This window comes from Rhipicephalus microplus, chromosome 4 (genome assembly GCF_043290135.1).
Source record: "Rhipicephalus microplus isolate Deutch F79 chromosome 4, USDA_Rmic, whole genome shotgun sequence".
NCBI lineage: Eukaryota > Metazoa > Arthropoda > Arachnida > Ixodida > Ixodidae > Rhipicephalus > Rhipicephalus microplus.
In genome coordinates this window covers 102,786,997-102,808,577 of record NC_134703.1, presented here as the reverse complement: position 1 = coordinate 102,808,577, position 21,581 = coordinate 102,786,997, and the positions used below count along the sequence as shown (strand labels likewise).

Here is a 21,581-nt window from a genome sequence, read left to right as displayed (position 1 = left end):
GCACGTGATCAAAAAGCTAAATTAAGCAATGTACAAAAAAAAGCTACAGGAAAAACAGTGCTCATCATATTTATATTCAGAGGCCCTGGCACTAGCGCAAGAGCCATCACGTCACCGTCATCCGGCGAACTCTTTACACGGATCGACGGTTTCTCCGAAATGCTGCAGGGTGATGCAATGCACTTTGCGATTCTACACCGAGGCCACTAACGCTCTTTTGCTTCTTCCTTAATACCACATATCGACGACGAAATGAGGGGGGTCAAACGCAGGACAGTACACGCGGGGACGATGAGCGTATACACGCGCGAAAACCGGCCTCGCAGGAACTACCGGATGGCACGAAACATAAGCGACATGCGCGGGTGCAGTCAACTAAGCAGCATGTCGGGGCAGGTTTAGAAGAGGGACGGATCGCCTCTCGTCGGAAGACTCGGGGATACGATTGACGCACGCGCTGTTTCCCAGTGCGTGCGTCAGTCGTATACCAGCTACGTAGGTTCCAGTAAATAAAGGAAGCATTTGACCACAAGCTCGGCACGGCGCCGTCTCTCTATCGGGGATCTGCTTATGTGTTACCTTCTTAGGGCTGTTGACGCTGCCGTTTTGTGACTATAACAACCAAATGAGGCGGTTTTTTTTTTTTGTCTAAAAGAGCCAAATGCATAAACCGAAACTAGGCTAAATATCACTGGAACGTAAAGAATGCTTAAGTATCTTCAATTTCTAGGACAGTTTCAATCGAAATGGGACAATTCCTAATTGTAACCCCAGCTCAAAGAGGCAGTTTCACATAAAAATGAGCCAACTACTCCAACTGTTTCAATCAAAGTGAGCCACATTCATTAAGCCAGCACTGCGCTAACAAACATAATCAAAACAACCGATATGGTCCCACCCAAAATGTTTCCTTTGAGTCTAAAGTGCTTTGACATCGTCTTTACGTTTCACAATTTCTTTTTCTAACCCGAGTTGGCACTTACTCTAGGACATGATGTTCAATGACAAAACTCGATTGTAAGCAGTAAGAGGTCGAGTTGCCTACTTCTTTTTTGCATTTTAGTGATTATTTTCGAATTTAGCGCAACAGCATCTAGTCCTCCGTTCACTCCAACACGGTATATTTTTAAATAAAATCGGCATGATATAAAGATGTTAGGCGTCTATCTATTCCCTAAAGAAGAAGAAGTGGTCAGAAATGACATGGCTTGAAACTAACTGGAACACTTTTCAAGGCCGTCAACAGATGCCAAGAGCAAGAAAACACTGATGACATTCCAGAATAGTGCGCCTTTTTCCATGAACGACCACTCACTCTTCAAGTCTAGTAATCGCCACGCCCATGCGTCAAAGCACGGCACCGACGGAAGCACAAGTATCATGTCAATTCTATCGCAAAATATTGCTATACCATATATTCGAACCGTTTTACGCTTGTTTTACAAGCTAATTCATGTCCAAACGAAAGGTTTCAATCTATATGAGCCAAATACAAAATTTACTCCAAAATATTTGGCTATGTAGATTTTAACCACAATATACATTTGTAGTACTTAAGGGAAAGGATCATACTGGCAAAACTTTGTTTGAGCAGGCCCAACCATATTGTCAGTAGAACAAAAAGTGCGCTTTTTAAAAAAAAAGAAAACCGCCTCAAATTAACGGTTTACTACGGTATACGGGCTCATACACGTACAAACGGCTGAATGGGTCCATTCGGCAATCGAAGAGGCTGTTAACTCGGCATCACGAATCAAAAATAAACACTGAGACGTCATCGGAATGAGATCGGTATATGTGGTCGTAGCACAATGAATAAAAGAAGAAACAAAAGGAAAATGAAGTCTCGTTAAACCCCACAAATCAATCATCAAGAAAATGAAGTCCTCTCAGCACGTTAAAAACGATACGAGCAGCTTTGTACGGCATAGACTGAACACGCGCGACGTCTTTCCGTCCGCACTATCCTCTCAGACGCACGCGAGTACAAGCGGCATCCATTGAACTCGCACCGACGGCTGCCATCCTGCAAGCATGCACACGCGTACAGGATGGTCTCACTCCACTTGCGAGTATCCCGTGCGGTCCTCATTCATGCTCATGCCACGCTTCCTTGTATACGCAATACGCGAAGGCAATGCACAGCTGCAACGAATGATATACTCTTCGTGTATGTTGTTTTTTCTTCCTCTTCTGTATTTTCCTTCTATTTCTACACGACACGCGCCGTACAATCTCGTCTCCGTTCCTCTTTTCCAGGTATATACGGGAGTTCAAGGGCCTCACCGCGCGTCACTGTGACGAGATGGATACGTTCATCGGAGCTATATATCTTTCTTCAGAGAAACGTTCCGTGCCACGCACTGCAGTGCATACCTTTTCACACTGCAGTTCCCGCACGCTGGCGTTAATCTAAGTACACCCCCAACCTCAATTACAAGGCGCCAGAAGCGGAAGGCGTACTCGCTCTTACTACGAAAACAAAAAAAAAGAAGAGGAATAAAAAAAGAAAGGGTAAGCCGTAAAAAAAAAAAAAAGGAGCAGGCGTACTCACACAGAAGAGGCGCACTCGCCTAAATGTAGAAGTTTGCAGCTCATCGGGCTTATTTTTCGCTTTTCCTCCACGCAGATGGTGAAAGTGCTTTGCCGAGTCGAGTCTTTCGCGGCCGTATACACTTTAGCGCGCGACGCGACCGGGCGAATATGTGAGGCGCCTCACGGAAACGCCCGCGAACTCTCTAATGCATCCGATGATGGTAAAGTTGACTGAGACGGAAGGCCCGGGTGCATCGAGAATGTATAAGAGGTGTACTATAAAAAGCGTACGCAAACGCACCGAAAGATCGCGCGCGCGGGAGGCACGACGATCGAGAATCCAAGGAGACGACGTTTCGGCACCGTTATTACACAAGCGGCGCGCCGCTTGTGCATCCCCCTCGAACAGGCCCTCGAATCTATTTAGGCGAAAATCCCCCCCCTTCCCCCACCGAGTGGTGACACACACCATGCAAACGGGAAACACCCAGGCGGGTTTGCACGTTTATATATTGCTCTATATATGCATTTTTTTCTCTTTTTGGCGGAAATAGGCTATGAATCCGAAATCAATCATTCTCTCTCTTTCTATCTCCAGAACGAGCGCATGCCCAAAACTATGCCAAACACGATGTCTCTTCACATATTCTGCGATTGAAAATAAAGACAGATCTCGATTGCTAACCCGAAAGTAGTGGGATCGAATCGTGGCCACAGCGGTCGCATCTTCATTGAGGCGACATGTTAGAAACCTGTGGGCTTAGATTTAGGTGCACGTTCAAGAAGTCCTAGATTGGTCCAAAGCTTCAACGCGTATTCACATGATGGTTCTGGGTAGTAAACCCCAAGATATCACAATTAGTAAAACAAAAGCAGCGACCCGCGAAGCTAAAGTGGTCAGAGACTCGGGAATACTTTCTTGCCGGTTCACGAATAGCTATGACAGTGTTCGTTGCACATGCCAATGGCTTGAAAGTATTAGACGGTTCCTAACCATGAGTTCCTATCCGAGGTTCTCTTGCTTGCCCTGAACACAATGACAAGAAAAAGGAAAAGCGCGTCTTTGCACTGAAATACCGACCTAAGCGCAAGAGAAAGTGAAGACTCTACAAGAATGACGCATGATGGCTCGGGAACGACATGGTGCGGATGGCGATGACTGAATCGACTGTTTCACTACTGGAGTCCTAAGTAGATGGCTCTAAAAGCTTAAAACAAGGTTTTAGCAAATGATGCTTCTCGAATCGCACTGCCAGCTATGCCTGAACACTGATTGATGATTGATATGAGGGGTTTAACGTCCCAAAACCACCATATGGTTATGAGAGACGCCGTAGTGGAAGGCTCCGGAAATTTTGGCCACCTGGGGTTCTTTAACGTGCGCCCAAATCTGAGCACACGGGCCTACGGCATTCTCGCCTCCATCGAAAATGCAGCCGCCGCAGCCGGGATTCGATCCCGCGACCTGTGGGTCAGCAGCCGAGTACCTATAGACCACCGCGGCGGGGCATGCCTGAACACTCCCGGCAAAATTGCGAAAGCCCAGCTGTTCGAAAAATGATCCAGCCTTCTTCAGCTACACGCTGAGGACAATCTGCTGTAGCTATCATCACCTCATCGCACCTTCTTACAGAGTTCTCCACTCTTTTGCGACACGATCGCCTTGCATTCTGAAGCGACGGATTCCGTAATTTCTTTTTTTTTCCCGCTCTAACGAAAACGTGTAATGACCCAGTTTCTTTGACATATCGCTCAAGCGAGGGCTTCTTTCCTTGTTTACTGATCCCGAAGCGCCACAAACGGCAGGCTCCCTTTCATCGAACGAGCGATATATATCAAAGATGGGCCTCTCTTTTAAACCTTCGATCTTATAAGTACGGGGTAATAAAGTACAGCGTCCAATAGGAGGCGAGTACAGGTCTTTCAACCTTGAAGGAACGACAGCTTGTCTATAGAGCACAGCTATACTTCGATTCGTTACACCGATTACGTACTGGGCGCGCCGCCGCTTAGGCTGCACTTCGAAAGAACGAGACAAAAAAAATCGAAAAAAAAAACGATATGGCGAGCACCACTTGTTGGATCATAAGAAGAGGCACCGAGAACACTGATCAGCGAGCGATGGCCGCATTTTTGCGCCGCTTCGATCGACAATCGGTCGCATCATCGCCGACACGTAACGGGAAAGGAGAATAGAAACAGACCAGTGCGGACGCCGTCAAGACGAATACGCGCCCCTCGGCACCGTGCAGGAATAAAAATGACGCCAGTTCTTCCCCGCGTAGAAGTCAGCTATTGGTGGCACGGGAGGCAATAGATGGTTAAAAGAGGAACACAGATGCGCAGATCTCTTACAAATATGGATATTGACCGTTTTGAAACGACCGACCAGGTGTTATACCAACTTTAGTGGCGTACTAGTACTTTTAGCCAGAAGGCACATACAGTCCAGATAGCGAGCAACAGCGCGGCAAGCTGACACGTTTCGAAGAGCCAGCGGCCGTATAAACGGAATATGGCAAAAGAACGGCCATTCGTAGGATACGCGCGGGCTGCAATGTCTTTTCTTAGAATAGTGGCTCGCGGCCACGGATAACACATCTGAACGTAGGGCATCGAAATAAAACCAGAGTAAAAAATCAAGATCAAAAAACAGACACAAATAAAATCGTAATAAATTGTAGTGGACATCTCAAGCAGGGAGACGGCGCGACACCGAGTCTATAGACGCCACGTACCGACGCGTTGCATCGCGTACGTGTGTTTTAGGGCTTTAAAGGGGCCCTGAAACACTTATTCAAGTAACCATGGAATGCATTCCCTGGAAAAGCTTATTGGTTCACGGATTCAACGCCGCAAAAAAATTTAAGAACTCATCCCGTGCGAGTGTAGTTACAAATATTTGTCGCATGCTGCAATTGCATTCTCTCTTCTCTAGGCCCGACGGAAGCGCTGGAAGCTAAACAGGGAGGGATGGCAGGGGAAAAGAAAAACGTCCCGCGCGCCTCATGACCTTGAGCACTTTTTTAATGCGCGGCTTTTTCGGTGTGATCGTGCGAGCACGCGTGGACAATTTGCGGCCTCCCACGGCGATCTCTGTAACAACCGAGCGCACCATGTTCAAATCAGCCAATGGCTGATGGATGTGCTTTTAAAGACGATAGTCATTCTTGGGGACTTTCGACGCAAAAATTTTGGTCTGTCTGTCTGTCTGTCTGTCTGTCTGTCTGTCTGTCTGTCTGTCTGTCTGTCTGTCTGTTTGTCCGCCCTGAATTATATCCTCAACTGCACCAGACGATACCCCAAACGGCCGACCCCATCCGCAGCTCCCACCAATATTGCTCAAGATTCATATTTGGGCGACTGCCAATTAAAAGCAATTATTGCGCATATCTGAGGCACCATAACAACACGTCAATATTCTGTATGTGCGTATTTTACTAGAAATGCATACACAAGTAATTCTAAGGACCGTAGCGTTTATCACAATGCGCTGATCATGCAACGCTTGCACGATAAACCAAGTGTTTCCAACACTTTGCTAAGACGACACGGTGCGGGCACCTACCCATCGCCTTGCATTCTACACCTCATCCCCTCCGAGACGGGCGCGCACAGCGCGCTCTTCGTTTTCCTAGATAACTGCCAGATAGCGCTCATGTCTCACGTGTGACGTGACTTGATGCGCTCGTTCGCCTCCGCTGCACGCTCGAGGCACTCTAACGCAGCGCCTACAGAATAATATTCACCGATTTTCTAGCGCAGAACATCAAATGCCGAGACCATCTGATCTCTTGAAAGGATTGATTGATTGATTGATTGATTAATATGTGGTGTTTAACGTCCCAAAACCACCATATGATTATGAGAGACGCCGTAGTCGAGGGCTCCGGAAATTTCGACCACCTGGGGTTCTTTACCGTGCACCCAAAACTGGGCACACGGGCCTACAACACTCGCGTGTTGTCGGGAGCCTCTAGTACACCAATAGGCAGCGTTTTCTGACCATGCTCAAAAAGTGTTGTCGGGCCCTTAAAAGCTTTAATCTGCGACGACGTGCGCGAAATACAACGGCCTCGCAACTATACTCTTTCCTTTCGAACAAGACGAGAGACCACCCTCGTTTTCCTCGCGCCCGGAAATTGGCTGCTTCACGCTGCTGTCCTCAATCGCTATAAACTGACAACCCTTCTCAATAGCACGGTGGCTGAGGAACAACCCTACAGCACAAAATTTTCACGAAGGCTATTTTAGAATATTAGCACACTGTAGTCCAGAGGGAGATCTTATTTTTATCACAGGCAGCAGCAGGCAAAGTCAATCAATATAAACGCGGAAGATTAACAGGACCGCGTGGAGAGGAGCACAAAAGCAGCGAGCTTAGACAGGTAAGAAGGATTTGCTTCTGAATTATAAGCAAATGATGAATGGCGTACTACATATAGGTATATAGGGCGTTCCAGGCAAAGTTAGTTTAAGTGTTCCTAGTTATACTTTTCTGATAAACCGCGTCATGACGCACAACTAATGTTTTGCTGGAGAAATTTGATAGATGGCCAAAGAATGTGCAGGAGCAATAACGAAACATGCACCCTACATACACAGGCACATCTTTTGATCATCATCACTACTCTTCTTCCGCAATCACAGCCCAGTATACATGTCAATATAAAGTCGTAGCAAGCTATACACATGTAAATCAACTAGAACACGTGCTTCCAGTTCAAGCCAAAGTGAACTGTGCCCATACACTCACGCCAAAGTCTGTACCCCTACCCTAAATGAAATCCTCTCTCGTTTCATTCCATAATGTGTCTGTCGGGAGAAAAAAATGGTTTATTACGATCGCAACAAGTGGCAGACTATAATAAGCCCTGAAGAGTGCGGATGAAACTAGGACACACCATGGATTTCATTCTACTTTCTCACATGTACAGAGATGGCTTATCAAGCCTCGCCGTCCCGCAGTGGCAGTGCGCTAAGCCCTAATAATTGCGCTCGACGAAACGACAGCGCTAGCGAGCTACACGCGGGATGGTGGACTATGGACTTTTTCTCATATAGATTGTTTTTTCTCTTATGCCAACATCATTTGTCTCCCATCCCTTACTCCAACGCCCTTGAACTCTCTCCTGGCCATCGCTCGGCTGTCAGCGGCTCGAGCTGAACGGCTCTACTTTCCATTTCACCTTAAACTTCAAAATCCTGCTTTTTAGAGCAATATAAGTGCACGTTTGACGCACGCAGACAGTTTTTTTTTTTCGCACAGGAATACTTATTCAGAACGGCGGTAGAGTGCGAGAGTGGACGTGTTATAGGAAACCGTCTTGGGCGTGGGTCGGTCGCGCAAACGATGTAGCTACAGTTACCGCGTGATCATCAGCTATTTTCTTCTTTGGTAAACGTGAAGGCCGTCAGTGAACAATGCCCAACTGTATACGACTACAACACCCCGACTTGCTCGTTAAGTATAATATATAGGGATAATGGCAAGCCTACAGAGCCCCCCAATCCCGGCGAATCTCACGCCTGGCTTCCACGCGTTCTGACATATAACTCACACGTCGCTTTAAAGTTCACTAATTAATTCAGTCAAAACATTCATGTCCTTTACGTTAACACTGACGTCGTGTAGCAGGCAGGTTTTTCACTCCCGTAGAGTAACTTTTTACACCTCAGTTAACTTCGGTCTACTAAAAAAGTAGATAAAAAATATCGGGCAAAGGTGCTAATTGAAATTATCGTGAAACGACACAGCCGCCTCAAGAACGTTTGGTATAGCTGGGAGTACATGCCACAGTATGAATGTAGAGATCTATCGACAGGACCTGGAGATAGGCATACCAGATAAGCGTGTGTACAGTTACTCTGTCGGTCAGCCGTCGAATGCACGTGCACAGGCATTGGTCCATTGCGAACTAGTGCAAAACGCGTCACAGCAATAAAGAAAAGCCGACTTTCGCTGCAGCATGACGAGCAGCTAATTGCCAACACGAAAACAGACTCAACGAAACATTGCTTCGAGTCATGCGTAATACACGCATGCGCATATCGCTTAAACGCAAGTGTGTGTGCATAGAAATGAATTAAGAACATAAACATGCCTATGTGAGAGGCGCCATAAAAGACAATGAAAAAGTAAAAGTAATTTAGTTCGATAATACTCATTTCGAGAGGAAACACTAAAAAAAAAAAAACTCGATCAGGTGGTCGAAATTAATCGAAGATGCCCCATTTAAGGCGTGCTTCATATTCCTACCAAGTATATAGCGAGTCAAATCCAGTAATTTAATCTTTGTCTCCCTGCCCATATAACTGATGTTACGTAAAAATTTATAACGTTTTTCAAGTTTCTTGGTCAGATGTCAGGGCAGCAGCATTTTCTAAGCTATGCATTTTCGCCTGAAGTGAGAGACCATTCGACCGTAGCTAGCCAACAGTCGCCTCCTCGCGCGCTGAAATGTCAATGTGGTGCGGCTTCCGAAATGCGGTCATCGCAGTCGGCACCGAATCCGCGACGACCTCGGGGTCAGCGGAGCAACGCCGTATAGTTTCATGAAGCTAACGTACGGCACAGCACTCCGTGAACTCCTATCAACTGCTCTCGCTGCTCTTACATAGCAATGGCGCGTTCTTGCAAGTTCTGGCCGTCTGATTTTTTCTTTCGATAATATTTAGGCGAAAGCGTAATATTCCCCACCAAACACGAATGTTGACCTTGGGCGTCCCCGGCGTCAACACGAGTGATGCAGAAATCGTCATCACGTGATGACGTCACCATGACGCCACACATAGTCCAAACGTGTGAAATCGTTACGACGTCGACATGACATCACACGACGACCCTGTTACGCGACAGCGTCGTTTGGTCAAGTGTGCGCCGATTGCAGAGGCAATGCTAAACCAGGCGTACAGCTACCGTACACTTTCAGAAGGGTGCAGGGTAGGATCGATACATCAACTGAGAAGGAAAAAAAAAAAGATGGCTTGCACTTTCGAGGCATATGAGGCATCCGCCCCCCTCCCCCTCCCCCAGTGGGTGGGGAGGGACAGGGGGCGACCTATTTCCTTAGTCACCTTAGAAGGGCTGGGGGGGGGGGGGCGGAAAGTCCGCCTCATACATTATACCGTACGGTGAAGTAGCGCCCTTTGGACGGAAACGAAAGAGACAAGAAGGGCGCGACACTCGCTACACCAACTAGCTAGGCCAGCTCTCAACCTTATTGACCTGCTGCATACACTGACTCAATAAAATAGGGGGGGGGGGGGGGCGCTGCGATGAACTTTCGCCCCACCGAACGGAAGCGCTGTGCACGCCTGTGGTCTCAGGCGAATGCACAGGCACAGCCTGCGGGAAAGCACAAACAACGTGAGCAGAAAGCGCGGCAGTTAATCTGGCGAGTCGCTGAGCCACTCGCGGGGCTCTGCTCCGTGAAACCAAGGTTGCACGCAAATTACAAACACAATCGCGCTGCGGAAAACGCGCATAGGCTCGAAGCGCCTTGGTGCGCCATCGGTCATCCTTTCTGACAAGGAACTCAGCCTTGATTTATTGATATGTGGGGTTTAACGTCCCAAAACCACCGTATGATTAGGAGAGACGCCCTAGTGGAGAGCTCGGGAAATTTCGACCATGTGGGATTCTTTAACGCGCACCCAAATCTGAGCACGCGGGCCTACACCATTTTCGCCACCATCGAAGAAACTCGGCTTTCTCGAGCAATTTTAAACGATGTACGATTTCGTTCTTTCATACTCTGAACCACATGCATTTGCAACTATCATCCTTTCACGCACCCGTCGACTAATCCCAACAGCACGCAAACTTTCCTTGTCATACGCCACATACATGTGCCCGCACAATAAAAGCTTTACTGGCAGTAAGCGCCCTTCCTTGTGTGTTCTCTTGTCCGCGTCTAAAGTAGCACTGTTTTTGTTTCTTTAGACGGACCCTGCGAGTTTTCGATTTCATAACGAACACAATCTACCACGCGCGAATCATTTATGAACGAACTCACAAACCCGGCGAGTGCGTATCCAACGATACGGTATTTTCCGCAACGGACCGTTGCCGTATACAGCATCAAAGGCCGCGTCGTTTCGCCGAAGAACGCGTACCCGTCGAAGAGTTGCGAAAGCCGCGGTATAATTAATTTGGCGCGAACACGCTTCGATCGACTACGCCCCTCATCGTGTCGACACAAAGCGGACGCACTCGAAATGACTTCACGCGGCGCTCGGAGGTAATGGGCGTTGGCGGCTTCTGCCGCTGCGCATCTGCTGCCCTACAGTGTGCTACCCGCAACGCTCTGCTGTACTGCAGCGGTAGATACGAACGACTATATACGACTGAACTGGGCGTCGACGTGCGCATGATGGGCCACTCTCCACATAAGCAATGAAGTGGTAGGTAGGGAATAGCTGAACGCGCTCGTTTCTGGTACTCATCAAAGGTTTTCGTATTACACGTGTACTAGTGAGTCAAAAAATATAAAACGTGTATTGGCTTTCCTTTGTATACACGTTCTTTTTTTTTCCAGCATAAAAAGGGCGAATAAGTGTCGCACATGTGTAGCTATGAAATGTGTTTCTAATGCATGTACTGATAAGCCGTCGTTGTACTCCCACAGCAATGCCACTATCTTCTACATATCGCGCAAAAGCAACAGCAAAACAGCGACAATTCAATTCTTAAAATGTCAATAAACGATTAATTTGCTCAGGCACGGGCTCCCACAAGCGTTTAGGCAAAAAATAAAAAAAAGAGATTGGTGTACCCTATGCGACAGTCAACGACTTATAAGTATACAGTGACTTTTTCTCGCGACGTAAACGCACGTGTGACATCGTTTTTCGAACGAACCATCTTGAATAACGCTCGCGGTACACCATGGTGTAACTGTACACCCATTTACACTTACTAGAACATCGCGATCACTGGGCGTCACAGCGAGCCATCGAAGGCTCGTCAATGCGAGACTCGGAGGCACACAGTGCACGATAGCAACACTACAGTGACCTTCAGTGCCGATTTACCTAGGCCTAATATAATCTAGTACGTTTTAGAGCTTAACTCGGCAGTGACCTCCACCTAATATAATTTAGGACGTGTCAGAGCTTAACTAAGCACTGAGTTCAGAGAGAGGAGACGATACTGGGCGCTTGTTCCATTACGTACGCGAGCACAGTTCGACCAAAGGATGCGTCATAAATCGCGACGCAGACAGAGGGCGGTCAGACAGGACGAAATAAATGATTGATGAATACGAGTGAGTCGAAATGTATAGAGGAGAAACAGACATAAAGGGATGGGACGGCAGCGAGACCAAAGTGGTCATGGCGCTCCGAAAATACAGCGGACTGCAGACGGCTAATGCAATCTGACCGGACGACGTGGCCCGGCCGCAGACTGCACGCCTTCCTCGGCGTGCGTCCTTCGTCCGGCCGCAGCGTTTTACGTAATCCCAGCATGGCGCATATCGTATATCGCTCGCCGCCGCTGCCCCTATAGAGGTTTCTCCTTTCGGGGGACGAACGAGAGTGAGTGCGTAGGGGCGATTTTCCGAGAAGCTGCAACGTTCGCGGTATACACTGCTGCGCGACGGCTAAGTGCCTCGGAAAAAGGCGGCATATAAACGCGGCTATATACAGCCTTTTTGCATTTATTCATGAAGTGGCTCGCGGACTCACACGTCTTGTATACGCGACGGTGACGCCTTTTCGCCTGTGCACTTTATCGCGCGCGCTTTTTATCTCTATGCAACCTCTTTTCTCCCCTCCATTCCTTCCCCAGTGCAGGGTAACAAACCGGATGTGCGTCTATGGTTTAACCTCCCTGCCTTTCCTTGCATCTTTCTCTCTCTCTCTCTCGTATGAGCAAACGCCGCGGAGTGCCGGAGAAAGTGGTTGCGCATCGCGTGACTATGTAGCTATTCGTCCGACCATAAGCACGTCGAAGTTTCCTGCTCATATTTATTGCTTAAGCAGAACCGAATGCACTGGTGCGCACACGGAGCAGCCATCAACGAATCACGATCAGAGCTTTATACTTTTTACCGTTGCTTTTGAAAGCAAGGTGCGACGATTACACGCGGTCGCGATAGAACCGCCCGGAACTTAGGATCGCGAATGCAGGTTGCTCTGCGAAATACCGCTATTACAAAATTTAAAAAAAAAGAAAAAAAAATAAAAACGTGAAAGAGGGTTCAAATCTTGAACAAACTACGAAGCTCTTAGTGAGATCATCGCGGAGCGGGGCTGCAAGCAAAAACAAAAAAAGAACAAAAAAAACCGGTTGGACTTCTCTGTCAGTGTCACGCACGAACCTACGCATACACAAGCGTTTCCTGCGCCTATCGGAATGCGGTAGTCCGAGCCGGGATTCGCGCCCACGACAAGCGGGCTCGAAAAGAGGACGTGCCGTTGTTCTTCGACACTGACAGTTGGTTACGCGAGCGCATCCGGGGTGCGCATACTTTCTCTTCAAATAACAGTCGTGCACGCAGACGTTCAGCACAAAACCACGCGCCGTACGTTTACGGTGCCGAACGTTAAGCAGGGCGCATGACGTAACAGCGGAGGTATGCGGCAAACGGCGTTGCCGCTGCAAAGGACTCGGCAAGCATGTTGCACTTAACCATCATTTTTTATTCTTTTTACTTTTCTAGCATTTCTCTTTCATAACTACACGTAACATTGCAGCAGAAACTGTGCAGAGCGATGCAGTATGCAGCGTACTCGCAGAATGAATGAATCAACTCAGACATGGTAACTGATGAGGTTTTCACAAGTGCGACACTGACGAGCGCTAAACAGGCGAAATGGCGTAACTGCACAGGTATACCTACAGTGAAAGGTATTGCAACCGCTGGGGACTTGACATGCGTGTTGCACGCAACTAGATTTTTCTTTACTTGCGTTTCTCTACTGATATATGCCACCTGGCCGTAGGAACCGTGCAGTGGAATTCTGTACGCAACACGAACGGAACAACTCAGCCATGATAACTGATGCGGGCTTTTCCGAAGTGTTAGCGAGCGTCACGTTCGTTCTCTTTATGCGCCCAGCGATTCGCACGTCTGAATGTCTGCCTTTTTCTTTTTCTTTTTCCAACAAAAATTGCGTCAGCCGTGTACATCATATTGCAACAATGACTAAATGATCTTATGAAGTGCGCCTTATTTCATAATGAACGTACAGTGCAAGTGTGCATTTAAGTCCTGCGAAAAGAACCGTTTCGAAAGCACCACACTTGCATCTATAGACTATTCATACGGCCGGGTTGTGGTGCCACCACGATGGGCTGTAAACCCTGCCGTTTTCTATGCTTAACAAACGATCGGTGAACGGTACAGACGCACACGCATGGAAACGCTTGGACTGGTGCATCCGACGTTTCATGACCTTGTTGTTTAGCGTCACGACTTACTAAAAAAAAAAAGAGCAGAAAACATTCGTTTAAGAGTTCACTCTGGCAGCGCCCATGTGTGTTATATCAACAGCATCTGTAAGGTTTTCGATTCATCTCTGCGACGCAAGTGACCGATTTACTCGGCCTCCTAATCAATCTGAACGTTTCATTCGCTCCACCTGAAAATCGATCCAGAGTTCCGCAGTAGAAATGAAGTTTTAAAAGCTATATAGAAAAAGGAAGGCAAAAGCGAAGATGCGCACCTCATACGCTTCGCTTCAGTATACCACGTACGGACGATGTGGCAGCTGTAAAAATAATAATAATAAAATAAAACAATGAAAAGGTAAATATTTGTAAAAGAAAGCAATGAAGACGAACTTGATTACTCGTTGGCTAATATTTCGCTTCAGTCACGTCACAGTGCGTTGGGGACGTTCCACGGTGGATTGAATGAAGGGAAAGAAAGAAAAAATGATAAGATAGAAAGCCCGTTTATGCTACGTCTTCGCACGCGTACGAAAGGAACAGAATGAAAGAAAGCGACCAACGAAGAAAGCAGCGAACAGCGGACTATATGCTAAAGCCACAGGACAACGCCACACAGGAAAGGTCAGGCGGAAGAACAGGCCCGGTAAGGTCAGCTCTATCAATCACATGCATGCAGCCATAATCGGTTAAAACGAACTGGTACTTCTGAATTTAACGCTCACGCACCCCAACATGCATATCGAAAACGAAACGAAGAAACGATCGATAACAGGAGAGCTATACGCGCCTCCTAGTCAACGTCGCGTGAGAACGAAATCTTTCTCTTGCCAGAGGGTTCCGAGGAAACCGGCAAAGCTTGGCCCTCAGTGATGTGGTGTGACGGGATCTTCTCTCCGATCGCGTGTCGATACCTTGCTTTAGCGAGTGCGTCACGGAGCCGAGCAGAGGCAGCAATCTATAATGGTCACCTTTATGGAAAGCTAAAGCTTTCGCGCGGCCCACGCCGCTATGCCCCTTTGAAATGAGCGCGCATGTGTGTGTGTGTGTGTGTGTGTGTGTGTGTGTGTGTGTGTGTGTGTGTGTGTGTGTGTGTGTGTGTGTGTGTGTGTGTGTGTGTTTGGCCGCGTGCGGCATGTTTTGATTGTGAACAGCCATCTGAGTATTCTGTGCTGCGTTTTTTACATGCTAAACTTTAGATGCATTTCCAATGGCCCAAAATGGCTGGAGGTGCACAACACGAAATACTCAAGAAAATATATAAAGAAAAACGCACGAGTGATGGATGGTGTCATATAGGTTGGGGATATGTCACAATATATGCGCACTATCTTTTTTGGGGGGGGAGCAGCACATTACCGCGCGTCACAGCGCGATGGGAGTGCATTTAACTGTCCTCAAATAATTATTTACACGGCGGAAGTGTTTCTCCCGAGGTGCAGTACAGAATTCAGAAACAGGGTAAAAAAAAAAAAAATAAGGGAGCGACTCGATTACTACTTCCGCGAAAGAAGGGCATCGCCACTACTCCCCTCGTACGTTCTTTACGGGTCGTTACTCAACTCGCCGCACTGCTCTTTATCTCGTTTCGTGCCATACGCATTGTCAGGTTTCACCAGAAGGTACAGCATACACGCGCAGCTCGCAGCGCGGTATACGGGAAACCCTGCTCCTTTCTCAAGGACGCCGCCGCGCTCGCTCTCCGTCGAACTGCTCGCGAACCAGCCGGGCAGGGCAGCGTCTTCGCCGCCAGCGCTGTGCAGTGAAGGCGGCCGCCCGAAGTGGGTCGTCGTTGCTGTGCGCAGCCCAGAGGAGGAGATTCGCATCTGGGGCTGCAGCGGCCGCGCGCGCCAGGCCCGTGCTCCGCGCACGGGCCGGCGAGCGATGCGAAGGCCGCTTGACGATCGATATCGGTCGATGGTCTCTGCCCTTGAACGCGCCGGCTCGGTGCTATACCAGCGCCGCGAGGAACCACACGCAGAGAGAAGAAGCATGCCGTCGAGCGTGTTCCTATACGGGGGCTTCGATAATGAAGGTATTGTTCTGGACGGGAGCCGCGCGCGCGAGTCGTGTACAGTAAGTTTCGAAAAAATTTCGAAGCGGTTCGGAGTCGTGCACGTTTGCAAGACGAGGTGTGAGGGAACGCCGCACAGATGGCCCACGCAAAGAAGGAAAACTCGTATATGCATGCACGACGGAAACGTGTCACGTGAGAAAGTCACGCCATATGCGCTTCCGTGTTTGCCCACTCGGTAAAGAAATTCAACCTCGGGCGCCTTTCTTTCTTTCTTTCTTTCTTTCTTTCTTTCTTTCTTTCTTTCTTTCTTTCTTTCTTTCTTTCTTTCTTTCTTTCTTTCTTTACGTTTACGACGAGATGGCATTGTGCCACGTGGAAACACTGAAACGTCCTTGAAATTACCTACAGGCCTGGACAAATTGTCAACCAAGCCGGACTCTTATACGAATCGCATTCTTCGATATAGTCGTTAAAATTCGCCGCGATTGCATACGGTATAGCACGGCTATTGAGCACGCGCCCCTAAATCGGCTACGAACAGCGACCGCCTGCTTCGAGATTAAAAATACCCGAGGCGACGTCCTCTATCGAGCTTACGCCACACGGCTGTCAGGCTCATATGCATGGCGTATACATAGTCAGATTACGCGCAATTTAACGACTGCTAATAAGAAGGTTAGTCAACGAAAAGTCACGCAGCCTTGCTAAGATTGCTTCAGCACAATAAACACTTCTAATACATAGAAAAAAAATTAGAGCCAAATTTCAGCGCGCTGTGCCTTTGTAAGGACGCCACACTTATATGATGCCCCCTCCGACAACGCTATTCTTATGGCTACAATACTGAGCGCGCTGTCACCTGCGCGGCGAACTCCATTACAGTCACGACAACTTCTGCAAAAAGGAATAGAGAGGGAGCGAAATCCTAATTACCGCGTACATACAATCAGCAAAGCCAGTCAAGTTCAAAGACGGCGGCCGCATGCAGGAGCGCGGCTGAAAGACCTCATGGTCAGGGTAGGTTGTATTCTCTTGGCACACACGACACGCTTGTGCACAAAGACAGCGCTGTTACGTCATCGAGTTGACCGAAGAAAACAGAGGGGGCATCCCTCTAACGCGCTAAAAATAATGCAGTCGTTAATGTCGCGGGGGAAACAGGCTGGCAAACACACACGGTAAAATAAAATTACGCTTATAGGCCGCAGTGCTGCCGATTGTCCGTGACTGATTGTGAACCAATTAGTTCGAGATTACATTCTTTATTCTTACAATGCACAAAAGAAAAAGAATTGGGAAGGACTTTGTTTATCTTTCTTCTAGAAAACAAACATGACGTGGTTTGCTTGTTTAGTTCTTCTGGAGAGCTATAGTAATGTAGTAATAGTTGTCCTAGCGAGTGTACAGCGTGAGCGTTAGGGTGCATGCGTTTTGGCTGACGCTCCATCTTCGGCGAAGTGAACAGCGCGAATAGTTTACGGGCGGTGCGGCCTCGGTGTGCTAACAAACTGACAAAATGCCGGCACGTGCTTGGTTAGGCGCGCCTTCTCTCCTTCTCAAGGACCCATATATGCGTATTGGCTAGCAATAATGTGGCTATATAAGGCGCTAGATATGACAAATACGCGCGCCAAATGTGCGGTTTGAAATCATGCACTGTTGCAGCTAACGTTTATACATACGGATTACCCGAGACTGTATTTAAGATAACATAATGCGTCCGCGCCAGCATGTGTCCACGAGAAGCACACTATCCACATGTGCGGCTTAATATCCACATACAACATCTCTTCAGAATGCTGGAAGCTGCGGCGCGAACAAGAACTTGGAGAAACAATGAAGGAAGACACAAAAAGAACGAAAAAGAAATGCCGCGTTTACATGCAAGTAAACGTCGCCTGTTGACTTGGGGTTTACTTGCGAATAACAATCTCTCAGTTTTCAAGTTGAGCGCCTTTCCAATCGGTCCTGTGCCCTTTCGTCGGCGTAGTTATTGATCGACAATTTCATCACTTCTCATCCTACAAATGCCACAACAAACAGCGCAGCGCTTCACTCTTCCGCTAATAACGACGAATTCGACCGCACCGGCGTTTTCAAACCACCATATGATCCACATAGCAGCGAGCCTAAACAGCCAAGGCATACGAGACATATCGAAAACAACTTTCGTGCATACGATTATAATAACGCTTTCAAAACAGCGACAACAGCCGATCGTCTAACGCTAGCTGCAGCAGCGACTTCCGTTTCCTCCCACGCGATCTGTCTGGCTTTGAAATTCCAATTAGAGTAACAGTATCCTCGCGAAAACACGTTCGTATACAGACATCTATAAGCGCGCGCTTTTAACTCCCGCTCGTCTCCCCCCCCCCCCCCCTTCCGACGTACACACAATAGGGCCGCAGCCAGACGTTTTTATACACTAAACACGCCACGAGGCTTGCACGACCTATCGAACGATGACTCACACGCTCATAGGAAAAAGCGCACAGCCACATCCTGCAAATGTGCGAGAGCACCTGAACAGCGAAGCTCTGCGCATACAGTGCCGATTTCACGATATGCCGCGAACTGTTTTGCTTCCCCGCCCCCCCCCCCTATAGCCTGTGACGTCACGCAGTTAAGCGGTAAACACTACGCCCCCGCACTGTATGCCTTGTGCTGTGGTGTTAGCGCGAGCGATCGGGAGCAGCTGCTGGTGATGCGGCAGCGTCGCGGCGGATATGGCACGGACAATAAAAATGAAAGAGAACTTTGAAACAAACAGACCAACGTGACGAGTGGATTCGCAAGGAAACGCGACATGTTACAAAAAAAAGGGGGGGGGGGGGGCAAGCACTGGAGACATTTCCGGTTGCTGAAGGAGTGGCTGCGCTTCCTTTGCTTTAGCTGGAAAGGCTGCGTGGTACGTCGGGGTACACAGCACTAAAGGAATACCAAGGTCTGGCAGGTTCAAAAAGCGAGTTCCTCTTCTGTAAAGGAAGACAGGGTCTGCAAGGAACGCCCAAGAGAGAGGTTGGTGAAGGTGCCGGTACTCGTCTGGGTGAAACGGCGAGACGGTATCCATCTGGGCGTTGCCCCTCCCCCCCCCCCCCCCCCCCGAAGTTGAAAAAGTGCTGAGCAGGGGACAGCCCAATGGACAAACATGAACTCCTGGCAACTGCTCATAGCATTGCGGACAAAGAAGTGCATATTGAATAAACGGAGCGGTGTCGTCAGGAATGCGTAAAGGCCGTGCGGAGCGGGTTTACAACGGTAGCCACTCCGCCGTCTTTTTTTTTTTTTTTTTTTAAGAAGGACGGCACCCGCATGATGCGAAGAATATCAAGATATATGAAGGAATAAGCCATGCCCTCATGTTGCCGGGCAAGCATGGAAGCTTCGTAGTCATGCCCCAGGAACTGTTTTTTGGTGACAAGGCCATAGCCACAGTAAAGAAGAATTTTCTGCTTTAGGATATGAAACCGCAGGGAGCAAAAAAGAAAGTAGTGGCGTTACTGGAAGATTTAAAACTCGACCGGATAAAAATGGAAGTGAAGAACAGCAAGGTTCATGCGCTAACCATATTATTCAGTGCAAAAAGCCGTAAGGTGGACCATCCTTTCGAGCTATTGTCACGGAACGTCGAACATGGCAGACTATACTGTCAGCCGGCACCTGCAGAGGCAGCTTTTGGAGTTGAACCCAGAGGACTCGTACAAGATCGCGAGTTCAGACCGACTGATGGGAATGCTCCAAGATAGTACACTAGGAGCGAATTCCGGGTTCTCGGTTGACATTGAGGAGCTTTTCTACTGGATTCCCCACGAGGACCTTTTCAGCACGGTTCTGTATTGAAAGTTCTGGTGCGATGGCGTTTCAAAATTCAAGCGGTGACTCGGTAGGGAGATTCTCGCAAGTGCTGGAGACTTACCTTACCTCTAGGATTGTGAGTTTCCAGGAGAACTTTTACGTGCGAAATTGCCCCGCCACGGTGGTCTAGTGGCTAAGGTACTCGGCTGCTGACCCGCCGGTCGCGGGACCAAATCCCGGCTGCGGCGGCTGCATTTCCGATGGAGGCGGAAATGTTGTAGGCCCGTGTACTCAGATTTGGGTGCACGTTAAAGAACCCCAGGTGGTCGAAATTTCCGGAGCCCTTCACTACGGCGTCTCTCATAATCATATAGTGGTTTTGGGACGTTAAACCCCACAAATCAATCATCTTACGTGCGAAAACGAGGTATATGCATAGGGTCTTGCGTGGCGCCAGTGCTCGCTCAGATATATTTTGCAGATGTGAATTATTCGTTGTCTCGTGTGCTTACTGACTATTACGTTGTTCGTGTCTGTAGATACGTCGATGACTTTTTAATACTTGTAAAAACTGACTCTGACAGTGACCTTGAAGAGATCGCGAAGTGTGTTCTTCAGTGCTTCAATGTCACAGCGACTAAGTTGAACTTCACTTTCGAAATGCCTGACTATGGTTCTATGCAATTTTTAGATTTAAAGTTGTTTTTAATGACAGCAAACACGTGTACTGGTCGTACTCACCCCGCACGAACAGCCTTTGATACCTCTCACTCAAAGCTTGTGAAGAGGGGTATAGCAATGTCATGCTTGAGGTCATCTTTGACCAAGTCTTGTCACCACGAAGTCCACTGTAGTTTTCGTTCACAAGCGAGTCATCTCAGAAATACAGGTTTCCCACAGACGTTGCTTCAGGCTGTAGCAGAATCACTTTTGATGTTCGTATGCTATTGTACCATGGCCGCTGGCGTCAACTCAAGGGCAAATGAGGGAAAAGAATCGGAAAAGAGTGAGGGGCGGTAGGTCCGAAGTGATGCCTTACCTACACAAGGTATCGCATGGGATTACAAAGGTGGCACGAAGATACGGGATCGACTTGGGTGTTTTTTTTTTCTCAGCACCTGGCAAATTATCCCGTTTGTGCGGCATGTCCGACGCGAACAGAGTAAACAATGTAAGTAAGATGCGATGTTAAGCACAGACGTGCGTATGTACCCTGTATGTCGGGAGTGGTATACGAGTTCCCCCTGACCTGTGGGGCAGACTGGAAGATGTATTGACATGCGTTTGACGGAGCATGCTGATTCTATAGGAGGCGGGAGTGGGAGGCATCAACCAGTTCATTGTGACGCATGCGCGCAGGGATGTAAGCCTATCTTCAGCAGTACTAAGGTGTTAGGGCGAGCCAAGAGCCAAAGAGCAAGAGAGATCTTGGAGGCATCTTGGACAGCTACACACGGGTCTTACAAGTGCGTTAGAGACTCATCTGTGTATGTTTCCAACAAAGAGCGTGATTCCATTTTTAGTTGGTAGAAGTCTTGCAACCTGTCTTGTTTGTCCTTGCACATGCGTTTAGTTTGTTTAAAAAAAAAGGGTGGTTTACTTTTTCAACAAACCAGTTATTAGTCTGCGATCGTCCTGTCTACTTCATTCTTGTGTCTCGAATTTCCATGATAGTTTTTATTTTTTTCGAACATGTCATCAGCCTAGAGTACACGAAAAGGCGACGAAGTGAGAACAGTCAGGGCGGCCGTTTCTCAGACTTCGAGATTTTTTTTTTTTTTCGCGTTTGCTCATCGATCGCGAGAGAGTCCATAGCTTGGAAGCAGCAAATTCACA

The 21,581-nt window shown here is 48.1% G+C and overlaps 1 protein-coding gene across 2 annotated transcripts in view; it reads right to left on the bottom strand.

Annotated features, from left to right (window-relative positions):
• The window catches only part of LOC142814539 (ubiquitin carboxyl-terminal hydrolase 2-like), a 280,351-nt gene that overhangs the window by 107,549 nt on the left and 151,221 nt on the right, over positions 1-21,581 (bottom strand). The window lies entirely within an intron of this gene.